Here is a 13,895-nt window from a genome sequence, read left to right as displayed (position 1 = left end):
AGTTTTCACCCCAGCTCTGTTTTTAAAGGTTGAACACTCAACCTCCAAAGTCATGGGTAACTGTTTCTAGCCCTTTACTTAGGAAATCTCACTACGCTACCTTTATCCTTTTTTTTTTATTCCTTTCAAATCTCTTTTCTTTCTCTTTTCTTTTCCTTTTCTTTTTTTTTCCTCTTTTTTTTTTTTTTTAAAAGCATGGGTCAGTAGTCCTGCAGTTTACTTCTCCTGTGTTAAATCAATGAACAGTAAATAAGGAACACTACAAGTGTAAGCATGTGCAAAATGTCCTTCAAAATTTGCCCTTCGTTCTACAAAAATCTCACGAAGTCTCATCTCAATGAGTATAGCATCCCGGTGTTTCAAGCCACACATCAACAAAATATGATGAATCAAAAATCATGTTCTATGCTTAAGTTTGAAAATAAATCTTCACAAAATGATTCCGCTCAACTACTCCATCAAGATGCTTAGATTTCACAAAATACTAGAAATAGAGTGTGTGTCAATCCTATGTGTATCAATGCACATCGCATTAATGCAAATTTATTTATTTATTTTTAAATCTGTGCACATACTCCCAACTAGTGAGAGATATGATCCTCAATGAATCGAACGAAAGAAAATAAAATGCACAAGAATAAGCAAGCAAAACAAAAAACAAATCAACATGAAATATAAAATCAAAGTAAAACAACAAATAAAAAAAAAAACAAAATGCAAGTAAAGAAAGCTGTAAAGGGGGAAAAGATCAAAACACTTCCCTGGAATCTTGCACAAGCAAGATCTCTTCGTGTGGATCAAAGACCTTCAGAAAAGGTTTTAAACGTTGTCCATTGACAGTGAAGCTATTGCCATTCTTCGGATTGACAATGTCTACCGCCCCGTGAGGATGAACCTTCTTTACAATGTACGGCCCCTTCTATCGAGATTTCGGCTTCCTGGAAAAAAGATGCAGTCTTGAATTGTAGATGGGCACTTTCTGATCAGGGACAAGATGTTTGTCATGGATCTTCTTGTCATGCAAGGCCTTCATTCACTCCTTTGCCAAGCGGGAATTGTCATCAGCCTCTGACTCGTCAAGTATGCACATCAACAGCATGCACCTCTGACTCGTCGCAATCACCAGACATCTTGCAAGTATTGAACACATTCATTTCTAATGTCATATTCCCGAATGTGAGTTTCAGTACTCCACTTCGACAATTTATTAGTGCATTGGAGGTAGCAAGGAATGGGAGCCCAAGGATGACAGGTGCCTGGTAAATAGTAGTGACTGGCTGCTGCATATCAAGAACTATAAAATCCATTGGGTAGTAAAATTTGTCCACCTGGACCTGCAACAATACCCCTCGGCACCTTGACTGATCTGCCCGCTAACTGTGACTTGATGGACGTCTTTTTTAGCTCACCTAATCCCAACTGCTCATACACTGAGAACTGTTGCAAGTTCACACTACTCCTCAAATCAAGTAGAGCTTTCCCAATGCGTGACTCACCATCCATAATGGAAATGTGGGGAGAGCCGGGATCTCCAAACTTCTGAGGAGTCTCGCTCAATATCAATGCACTGACTTGCTCCGTTAGGAAAGCTTTCTTCTTTACATTCAGCTTCCTCTTCATTGTGCACAAGTCCTTTAGAAATTTTGCATATGAAAGAACTTGTTGTATGGCATCCAAGAGTGGAATATTAATCTTTACTTGCTTGAAGTCTCCTGAATCTCAGTGTGGTATTTGTTCTTTTGGCCAGCTTCCAATCTCTGAGGATAGGGAACCACAGGTTGATAACCCCTACTAGTTTCAACATCTGCACTCACAGGCTTTTTCAACTCTGGTCTCACTACCTCTGGTTCTTTTTCAGCTTCATCAGTCTCTGTTACATCTTCAGGTGTAGGAGTAACTACCTGTCTGTCAATGGTCATCTCTGGTTGGAGAACATCCTTTCCACATGTCAAAGTAAGAACGACCTTCATTGTCTCAAAAACCTCCCCTAAGACATTATGCACTTTCTGTTGTTGTTGCCAGTATACTTGAGGATTAGGCTGAGGCTGTACTGGAAATTTTCCTTTCTCTTGAATGCGTAATGTTGTGTTTATTTTATTCATGATGCCCCGCAAGTCATTTATGGCCTGAGTGTTCTGATTGTTTGTGGTGGCCTGAATCTGCATGAATTGCTGAAGTGTATTGGCCATCTGTGCCATACTGTCATCTAGAGACTTCTTCACAGGTGATTGAGGCTGAGAACTCTGTGAAGCTACATGAGGCTGAAATCCTGGAGGTGCTATAAAAGGATAACTCTGAGAGCTCTGATATGGCTGATACTAGTGCTGAGGAGCAGCCTGATGAAATGGTTGCTAAGAAAGTGGAGGAGACTGGCCAGGCTGATCATTCCTCCATGAGAAATTTGGATGATTCCTTCATCCTAGATTATATGTATCAGATAAAGGTTGATTTTGTGCTCTGTTAATCCAATTCATTGATTGCATCTGCTCAGAACCACTCAGCTAAAATATTGGCATAATTGGGCAATCTTGAGTCTTGTAGTTTGAATCAGCACATAAAGAACATACCAATACTGTTTTCACAGCCTTCACCTTTTTCATTTCCATAACCTCCATTCTTCTAGGTAATGCAGCTATTCGGGCTTGAACATCAATGTCCTCCTTAAGCTCATATATACCCCTACCAGAAATAGCCTTCAGTGATTGTGCTGTCAAAGAAACTCGATCAGTCCGAGTGTTCCATTGTTGTATGCTCTCAACAAGATAGTCAAAAAATGGCAATGCTTCATCAAGTTCCTTGCTAAAGAATTCTCTATTGCACATAGTTTGAACAAACTGCTTGCATTCTGGAGTGAGACCAATGTAAAAGTAATTCACCAACCTCCAAGATTCAAAACCGTGATGTGGACAGATGTTCACCAAATCCTTAAACCTTTCCCAGCTAGCCTGGAAAGTCTCATCTGATTTCTGATTGAACTGGCTGATCTACTCTTGTAAATATTGAGTTCTCTGAAAAGGAAAATGTTTTTGTAAGAACTCACGCCCATATCAGACCAACTAGAGATAGAATTAGGTCTTAAAGAATTAAACCAAATCTTCGCTTTATCCTTCAAAGAGAAAGGAAATAAACGAAGTCTAATAAATTCATCAGTAGTGGCTCTATTGATAAAAGTAGTGTAGGCCAACTCAAAATCTATCAAGTATTGATAAGGACTCTCAGAATCCATCACGTAGAATTGAGGTATCACTGACATCATGCCATGATTAATAGAAAAATTAGGTGCATCATCAGGTAAAATAATACATGATGGTGTAGTGGTGTGAGTGGGCTACAAATAATCCCTAAGAGTGCGTGGTGCAGGTGCAGCTATGGTTTATTCAATTTCAATATCCTCATCTGTAGAAAAAACAGAAGAGCTATCTATCTCTGAGTTGTGTATACTAATCTCAATGCTCAATGTCTATTTGAATTGTCTCTCACCCATGACATTAAACATCAATCCAAATAGCACAAGTAAGGTTCAAGTGACTAAGTAGTAGGTGACAAGTAAAATGTGTAATCATAAATCAGATAGTGAAAGAAATATTTGAGATAAAAAAATAAAAAAAAATAAAATAACGAGTCTAAATTTACGTCAAACAACTATCCCCCGCAACGGCGCCAAAAACTTGACTCACTAAAAAATAAGTAGCACAAAGGCTATTCCAAGTGCAGGAGGGTGTCGCGTAATAATTAGGAATAAATTCCTAGATCGTCTCCTCAGGGAAAGTTACTTAAAATCAAACTCGTTTAAAATGATGAAAATATTCATAGTGGTATGTGCAATGGATGGAAAAGTGCAACGGGAATGAAAAGGGCATTAGTCATGGACTATATTCATATTTTTGAATTTTTGAGTGTCGAAGTGAAATGTAAAAGACTAACAAATTGAAATTAACAATTAAGGAATCAACTAAACTAAACAATCTTAATTAATCTGAAAATTAAATAACAAACTGAAATTATTTAAGTCCTAATTAAGCTTTAATTAATCTAGTATGCAATGGAACTAAGAGATTAATAAAACTAAGGTAAGAATTAAACTAGATTAGAAAGTAATTGACAAAATACAAACTAAGAATTGAAAAGCCCTAAAATCAAGATTCTAGAGTTCATCCTTGTATTCAAATTTCAAATTCTCAAAATCAATCCATAGCAATTGTAATCACAGTTAAATGAAAGCTTAAAGAAGCGAGAAAAATATATAACACAAAGTAAATAAACAGCAAATAAAATGTCCCAAAGTCTATGCCAAATATCTCAAAAATACATTACAAACTTTAAACTAAAATTAAATAAATAGTATAGAGTGAAAAGAGCCAGACAAATGAATGGAGATGAAGATGAAAAGTAGTAGAGGAAGCTGGGCAGCGGCAGTGGACCCTTCCAGGTTCTTCAACGGCGTTGTGTGCGTCTCCAAAAAAAGTATGTTGTTCCGTCCCCTAGCCTCCAAACGAAAACTCCCCCAATAATAAAACTCGTCCTCTTACGCCATAAGCCCTTTTTTTTTTTTTTTTTTTTTTCTCTTTTCATGCGGTGTTCCATTCATAAAGCCAAAAGGCCTGCATGCGTAAAACTCCTTTGAGTTTTACTTTTGAAAATGCCAAATTGTGCAACCGTCTAACTCCCAAATGCCCCCAGGTGCTAAAACTCAATGTGAGACTGACTCCTCTACAACTTCATAGCAAATTTAATTTTTAACATATTTTATTACTTCTAAAATTAAGTAATAAGTAATATATGCCAGATATAGGCCATGTTTGTTTTTGTAGATGAGATGAATTAAAATTAAAATTAAAAATTAAATAAAATATTATTAGAATATATTTTTTAATATTATTTTTATTTCAAGATTTTAGAAAGTTAAATTATTTATTTTATTTTATATAAAAATATAAAAAAATTATAATAATTAAATAAAATGAAATAAAATGAATTAAAAAGAATGGTAAAAACAAACTATAACTACATGCTCCGGAGTTCTGCCGTGATCTGACTTATTTGATCGGGCTTGGATCACAATCCGAGACTTGACATATCTGCGCTATCAGGGCGCGTAAGCAAACTTTCCCCACCGAGTACCGAGAGTCAATAGTGGAATCCGTGGACATTGGACAAGCAACGAAACAACAATTTTTTCTTCAAATCTGAAAGTCTGTACGGTAGAAGAGTTATGCTATATATATTTATATTTTATTATTTTTTCATTATATTGATGGTATTTATTTATGTTTAGGTTTTTTTTTTACAATATTTTATTAATAAAATGATAAAAATAGATAAAAATATAATATATAACATTTCTTTTATCGTAACCCTAAAGTGACACACGATTAAAAAATAAGGTTCAATTTTAAAAGTACTTTGATAATGATTAAGGGTCAAAGATTAATGTGCAGTTTGGATAGAGATGAAATGAAATAATTTTAAATAAAAGGTAAAAGTTGAATAAAATATTATTTTTTAATATTTTTATTGTTTTTTAATATTTTTATTTTTTTAATACTACAATCACAAAACGATTACATAAAAATAAATTCACAAATTGAAATGACTTCATATGAAATGTTATATCTAGTTTACAATTAAATGAGTTTTACAATTTAACGTATCACATCAAGTACTTAAGAATTTATTTTTGTAAGATCTCTTTGTGGCTAAAATATTTTTTTATTGAATAATCTCAAAATATAAAGATAATGTGACATCATTAATTAAATATCTAAGTTATTACCCTTCTTATAATATATGAATCATCATATAATAGCTAGAGTAAAGAAATTACGTACCATGCTGTCTGGTAATTTAAAATTTATGCAAAAACTTTAAAACGTACGTAAAAACCTAGAGAGGAATAGTCGATGCATAGATGCATAAAAGCTTTGATCAAGATATGAATCACGTGTCCGTACTCATGACTCTCGGAAAATGGTAGGAAAATGCGTGTATCTCGAATGCAAGTTTCCCAGTCAACCTTGTCCACCTCACATCATATATATTCAGACTCCAGATCTCTAATTACCTGCAGACGAATCTCCATAATCCTGATCACCTACAGTGATATGGGCATCACGGGCAGAAACCCAGTTGGTATTTTTCAGTTATCATTCCTGTTAATTTCTAGCTTTCTTACTTTGTTTTGCCATGCAGAAAATGTAATCTCACAAGGCCAATCCATAAAAGACGGCCAGACCCTCATATCAGAGGGTCAGAACTTCGTACTGGGATTCTTCAGCCCTGAAAATTCAACATCAAGGTACGTTGGAATATGGCATGACAACGGCATTCCGGAAGTACTATATTCAGTCATTTGGGTGGCAAACAGAAAGAGACCAATATCGGATAAATCGGGGGTGCTAAGGATCGGAGATGATGGCAATTTAATGGTTTTCGATGGACAAAATGTTGCAATATGGTCAAGTAATGCTTCTATCACATTAAAGAACACGACAGCAGAACTTGACAATACAGGAAATCTCATCCTCTTTGGCAGTGACGATAAGGAAACTCATGTTTACTGGCAGAGCTTCAATGACCCGACAGACACATATTTGCCTGGCATGAGAGTGGAAGTGAATGCTGAAATGGGTGAAAATCGTCTTTTCATTTCATGGAAATCTGCCAATGATCCTTCACCAGGAAACTACTCCATGGGAGTAGATCCCGTGCCTCGCCACAGGTATTGATATGGGAGGGAGAGGAAAGGCGATGGAGAAGCGGGTACTGGGATGGACGAATATTTTCAAGTGTAACAAATATGACAGGCAATTATATGTATGGTACTTTTGTACTTTCTGATAAAGAGAATGGAAGCAGGTATTTTACTTATACCCCGTTGAATGATAAAGATAAGTTGAGATTTCGGATAACATGGGATGGATATGAAGAGCAGTCAAGATGGGTAGAAGATAATGGGGACAAAAAGTGGAGTGTTATTCAATCTCAGCCGGCTAACGATTGCGAGCACTATAACAAGTGCGGTGCTTTTGGGATTTGTAGTGCAGTGGATTCACCAATTTGCCGTTGTATGAAAGGGTTTGTTCCAAGGTACACAGATCAATGGAGTAGAGGAAATTGGTCAGGTGGATGTATAAGGAGGACTCGGTTAAATTGTCAGAGTACTAAATTGTCGGAGGAAAATGATAATGGAGATGGGTTCTCCAAATTACGTGGCATGAAGTTGCCAGATTTTGCAGATTTGGTGACGCTCAATTCTAACGAGGCTTGTAAGGAAAGGTGTCTGCAAAACTGTTCTTGTACAGCGTATGCATTTGTTACTGGGATTGGGTGCATGATATGGATAGGGGATTTGGTTGATGCTCAGCAGTTTGCAAAAGGAGGTAATAGGATGCATATCCGACTTGCGAATTCCGAAGTACTAGGTAATGTTAAATTTCGCAGTTGTCATTCTTACTGTTCTTGACATAGAAAAACTTATCATATCCATTCAGAGAGTGCAGTATTGTCACCTCTATAAGTTGTCCAAGATGTCATTGACATTTTGCAGATGATCAGAAAGTTTCTTTTTCTTTTTCCATATATCTTTTTATGTCATGCATCAGTTTTCTGCTATTGGTTTGTATGGCTTGTTTTGGACATATGGCATCTCTGTTTGCATAAGTCAGTAGAGGAAATTTCAATGGCCATTCCCATTAATTTTCACTGAGTTCTATAGTACTTCTCCAAGCAATTTATTTTATCGTCCTTGGTCTTTATCAAGGGACAGATGGGGATCAAACTGCCATTTGATTTCTCTCGTGTCCATTCAAATTGTTCTAGTAAATAACACCGGATACGTACGAAAAGGCTCAATTAATTGATTCAAATGTGTTCTTCTTTTATTCCTTTTGTTTCCATATATAGAAGATAAATCTGTTGAAATTACATGAAATATTGCAATAATTTACATGTACTTATTGTTGTCTGTTAATATGAATAGGTGGCAAGAGAAAATTATCCACCCATATGATTATAATAATTGCTGTGGCTGGAGTACTGGGCCTAGGAGTACTATTCATACTCTTGTTGTGTTGTCTCAAAACAAAAGTGAAAGGTAATATCCAAAGTTTTCCCTTAGTGAATGAGAGCGAAAGATTTCAAAATTTACCCATTTGCGATGATCGATCTTAACTTGGAAGCCTTTATTTCGTTTTGTTTTGATTAGTTTTGCCCACGGTTTTCTCAATTGCACGTTGGAAGTATGGTCATGACATACCAATTTTGGAACAAAGCAAAAGTAGAGAATCATCTCCAAGATTTTCAGGATCAGTTGATCTTTCCACTGAAGGAGATCAAGCAAGCATGCCGGAACTACCAATTTTCAATTTCAATTGCCTACAACTTGCTACGAACTACTTTTCTGAAGAAAATCAGCTCGGGGAGGGGGGCTTTGGTACTGTCTATAAGGTGACTATTTAGTCTATTTATGATAAGTTTGCCTGAAAAAGTCTTCTTAGAGAAGGGATGGATGTTAAAACTAGAGATATCGTTTTGCTTTCTTTTGTTTCCAATTTACAGGGGAAGCTTCCGGGTGAACAAGAGATAGCTGTAAAGAGGCTTTCAAGAAGATCTGTTCAAGGTTTGGAGGAGTTTAAGACTGAGATTATACTAATTGCCAAATTACAACATAGAAATCTTGTCAGACTATTAGGCTGCTGCATTCAAGGGGAAGAAAAGATGTTGATATATGAATACATGCCAAACAAAAGTTTAGATTACTTTCTTTTTGGTACGTTCCTTTTTCCCTATCTACTGCTACCAAAAAAGGTTGCCAGGAAATATTATAGATCTAATTCATAAAGTATATTCCAACAAAGAGTACTTCCTGTCAATATGACAGACACAACCAAGCAAGCACTACTAGATTGGAGGAAACGTTTCGCTATTATTGAAGGGATTGCAAGAGGACTCCTTTATCTCCATCGAGATTCGAGGCTAAGAATAATTCACCGCGACCTAAAAGCCAGCAACATTTTGCTTGATAAAGACATGAATCCAAAGATTTCAGACTTTGGCATGGCTAGGATATTTGGGGGAAACCAGCATGAAGCCAAGACAAACAGAGTGGTGGGAACCTAGTGAGTATATATGACCTTTATCATGTGTGAAATAACTTCTTGTCTTAAAAGTTTTATTTGATGAGAAGATGTAGGTTTTATTATTTATTTTATATATTAACATTCTCCCTCACATATGGGTCAAGCTCCCCTTCAATGGGTAGTCTAACACGTGAAATATTTAATTAAATGGGATAAAGTATAGAATTGGAGTTTGAACTCAAAACCTCTGCTCTGATATTATGTGAAATCTCCATTTGTTCCGAAAGGTTAAACTGATGAGAAGATATAGATTTTATTATTTATTTTATATCTTAATTATATGTAAAATATGAACCATATTTCACCCCACGTCAAGAACTAGTTCAATCTAAATTTCGCAATCTTTGTCGAAATGCAGCGGCTACATGTCTCCTGAATATGCAATGGAAGGTTTATTCTCAATGAAGTCAGATGTCTATAGTTTTGGGGTACTATTACTAGAGATTGTGAGTGGTCGAAGGAACACTAGCTTTCGTTTATCAGAAGACTCGAGCCTTATCCAACATGTAAGTATGTCTAATAGTATGTTCCAATATACAGTGAGATTAGAGAAATAACCTCCACTCAGTGATCAGATACTGCATGCAGCGACTTAATTAATTTCTTGGCTGGTATTAGGCATGGCATCTTTGGAATGAAGGAAAGGCAATGGAAATCGTTGATCCTTCTATTCGAGATTCATGTTCCGAAGATGAAACATTGAGATGCATTCATTTGGGGATGCTGTGTGTCCAAGATTCAGCAGCTCAGAGACCAACAATATCATCTGTTGTGTCAATTCTAGAGAGTGAAGCTCTAAATCTTCCGTTACCCAGACAGCCTACTTTCACTTCAAAGAGGGGCAACTCTATTGAGTCAGAATCCCATATGGAAGGCCATGGAAATGTATCCTTGAACGATTTGACAGTAACAGTGGTCTTCGGAAGATAGAGTAGTTTTTATCTTTTCTTTTGCTCCAACTGTTACAAATGCAGTGAGTATAGTTTATGATTTCAACTCAGCTTTCGTAATTAACCAATGTATATCAGATTCCTATTTGGAATCTAATAAGCTGATGAATGATGTTTCTATGAATTAGGATTTGAGTTAGACAAACACTCGTACAAAGTTAAAGGGGAAATTAACAGATCCAATCGACCCAGGAACAACTCGAGGAGTGGACTATCATATTCTTTTCAATTTTTCAATTTTTTTTCTTTATTAAATCTTCTCAAATGATTATTGTGTTAAAAACAAAACTAGGCCGGAATTTTAAAAGTTTCCCGTCTTAAGCCTCCACCGAAGGTGAAAGAACCCGATGAGTGCCACGTAGGTTTAGATAATAAATTCATCTCAATTTATTTTATTTAATTATTATAATTATTTTAAATTTTAACATAAAATATAATAAATAATATAATTTTTTTAAATTTTAAAATAATAATAATATTATTAAAAATTAATATTTTAATAATAATTTATTCAACTTTTAACTTTCATCTAAACGAATAGAAAATATGACTCAGCAAAACAACTCGGATTTCGATAGACACAACACTTTTCTTAAACCGAAAGTGGACTGGACACGCCGAAAACATATTCAGTTGGCATGACATGATCATTGCCTTTAGTCTTCCTAGCCAAGCTACGTGTCAGTTCTTGAGCCAAAGTAACGTTGCCAGAGATAATTCTAACTCAACAAACGCACCCTGCTGGCGAGAGACAAACTTGGGCATAGAGACAACTTAATACGAGACTCGGCTTAAAATGATGTGTTATGAGGTAGCTTGAATTCTGATTGAACAGTGCAAGTGTCGTACGTTCGCTCGAGCGGAGGTTCACTCAGCTCGAGCGAAGTCAAACAGAGAGCTTCGCTCAACATTCGCTCGACACCCAGCTCGAGCGAATTCAGACAGAGAGCTTCGCTCAACATTCGCTCGACACCCAGCTCGAGCGAATTCAGACAGAGAGCTTCGCTCGACCCTCGCTCGACACACAGCTCGAGCGAGTTCAGGCAGAGAGCTTCGCTCGACTCTCGCACAACTGTTTGCTTGAGCGAAGTACAGAATATCTACGTTCGCTCGACACTCGCTCGACGTTCGCTCGAGCCAATGTTCACAAAAGTGAATTCTCACTTTTCCTATAAATATCAAACGGCGCCTCTCTCTTATCCAACTTCTTCAGAATTCATTTGGCATTTGTTTTTAGTGTTTTCTTGAGAGAAGAAGTCTAGAGTGAGTTTGAGAGATAACTTCCTTGTGAAGTTTTGTTGTATTGATTTGTACTCCATCTCTGTTGATAGTGAAATCTTCGATACCAACCCCACCAGTGGACGTAGGCTCGTTTTGAGTCGAACCACTTAATTCTTGGTGTTCATTCTGTATGATTGTCATCTATCTCTTTTGCTATACTTCGTGTTAGTCCTAGCTACACTTATTCCCAACAAACTGGTATCAGAGCTTGGCTCAGGATCTGGAGGGATGGCTATGGCTAAGTTCGAAGTGGAGAAATTTGACGGTCAGAACAGTTTCAGTCTATGGCGCATCAAGATGAAGGCTTTACTGCGACAACAGGGCTTGTCAAAAGTATTAGAAGTCTCGGTATCTGAAGATTCTCCGGCTCCTTCGAAAGAAGAAGAAGAAAAGGTACACAGTACTATTCTTTTGTCACTATCAGATGGAGTTTTAAGAGAGGTTGCTGATGAGGAGACTGCAACTGGTCTCTGGTCAGCACTTGAGAATCTGTACATGAAGAGATCTCTCACTAACCGGTTGTATTTGAAACAACGGTTATACACTCTCAAAATGAAGGAAGGTACTCTTATTTCTGAACACCTAGATGAATTTAACAAAATCATTATGGATCTGAGGAACATAGATATTAAGCTTGAAGAAGAAGATCAAGCGTTAATTATTTTATGTTCATTACCCACGTCTTTTGAGAACTTTGTAAATTCCATGTTGTATGGTAGAAATACAATTTCCTTGGTAGATGTAAAGTCTGCTTTGAATTCTAAGGAGTTGAGGAATAAATTGAGTGTGAAGAACACTAATGAACAAGCTAGTGGCTTGTTTGTTAAGGGGTCCTCAAGCAGGGGTAGATCGAATGACAGGGGTTCAGAAAAGAATAAGGGGAAATCCAGGGGCAGTTCACAAACAACGTTTAGTAAGAAAAACGTCAAATGTCATTACTGCCATAAGTTTGGTCACTACAAGAACGAGTGTCCAAAATTGAAAAACAGGGAGGACGGCACTAGTTCATCTAATGCCGTTAGTGTTGCTGATGATAGGTCTAACGACCTAGATCTTGTTCTAGCAATAAGCGACTCCAATAGTCGCTTTAGTGACAAGTGGGTCTTGGACTCAGCTTGCACTTTCCATATGTGTCCCAAGAGGGACTGGTTCACTAACTATGAATCAGTCAACGGAGGTTCTGTTTTGTTAGGGAATGATATGGGTTGTAAAATTGCTGGAATTGGTTCAGTCAGAATCAAGATGTTTGATGGAATTGTCCGGACTTTGTCTAATGTTCGGCATATTCCAGATTTGAAAAAGAATCTCATTTCTTTGGGTACTCTTGATTCTCTGGACTATAAGTACACTGGTGAAGGTGGAGCTATCAGAGTCAGTAAGGGCTCTATGGTTGTGATGAAAGGAGATAAGACAAATGGTCTTTATTTCCTTCAGGGCTCTACAGTGACAGGTGCAGCTGCAGTGTCAGTGTCAGATGATCCAGATTCAGATGTCACTCGTTTGTGGCATATGCGGTTGGGTCATATGAGTGAAAAGGGAATGTCAATTCTGAGTAAGCAGGGTTTGTTATGTGATCAGAAGATAGGGAAACTGGATTTTTGTGAGCACTGTGTGTTTGGCAAACAGTGCAGGGTTCAGTTCTCTACAGGGGTTCACAGAACCAAAAGTTCTGTGGACTACATTCATTCTGATCTTTGGGGCCCATCTTCCGTCCCGTCAAAAGGTGGAGCTCAATACTTGCTTACGTTCATTGATGATTTCTCTCGGAAGGTTTGGGTCTACTTTTTGAAGCAGAAGAGTGATGTATTTGTTAACTTCAAACAGTGGAAAGCTTTGATTGAAAATCAGACGGGCAAGAAAATCAAGCGACTTCGCACCGACAATGGTATGGAATTCTGCGGAGGTGAGTTTGATGAATTCTGCAGAAATGAGGGTATTGCCAGACATCGTACAGTTAGACATACTCCACAGCAAAACGGGGTAGCTGAACGGATGAACAGGACCCTTTTGGAGAGAGCTCGCAGCATGCTTTCTAATGCAGGCTTGGCTAAGGATTTTTGGGCCGAAGCAATCAACACGGCCTGTTACTTGATCAATCGCTCACCAGCCACAGCGATTGGTTTGAAGACTCCAAATGAGGTATGGTCTGATACTCCTACTGATTATTCAAATTTGAAAATTTTTGGTTGTCCTGCATATTTCCATGTTAATGATGGAAAACTTGAGCCAAGGGCAAAGAAGGGCATATTCATTGGATATGCCAGTGGGGTGAAAGGATTCAGGTTGTGGTGTACTGATCCTAAATCACCCAAGTTTGTAATCAGTAGGGATGTCACTTTTGATGAAAAGTCCATGCTTAGTCCGAGGAAGGAAAATTCTGAGTCTACAGGACAAGAACAGGATGTTAGAAAGCAGGTGGAGTTTCAGGTGGAGGCATCACAAGGGCTGCCCAACGGCGCCCAAGATCATGCTTTTGAAGATGAGCATGATTCTGATTCAAGTAGCGGCGCACAAGGTGAGCAAGACT

General features: G+C 37.4%; 1 pseudogene; it reads left to right on the top strand.

The window, feature by feature from the left end:
- The first annotated feature begins 6,101 nt into the window (after positions 1-6,101).
- Positions 6,102-10,249, top strand: LOC121265782 (annotated as a pseudogene).
- The last annotated feature ends 3,646 nt before the right edge of the window (positions 10,250-13,895 follow it).

Source organism: Juglans microcarpa x Juglans regia, chromosome 5D (assembly GCF_004785595.1).
Source record: "Juglans microcarpa x Juglans regia isolate MS1-56 chromosome 5D, Jm3101_v1.0, whole genome shotgun sequence".
Classification (NCBI taxonomy): domain Eukaryota; kingdom Viridiplantae; phylum Streptophyta; class Magnoliopsida; order Fagales; family Juglandaceae; genus Juglans; species Juglans microcarpa x Juglans regia.
This window is presented reverse-complemented; position numbering and strand designations above follow the sequence as displayed.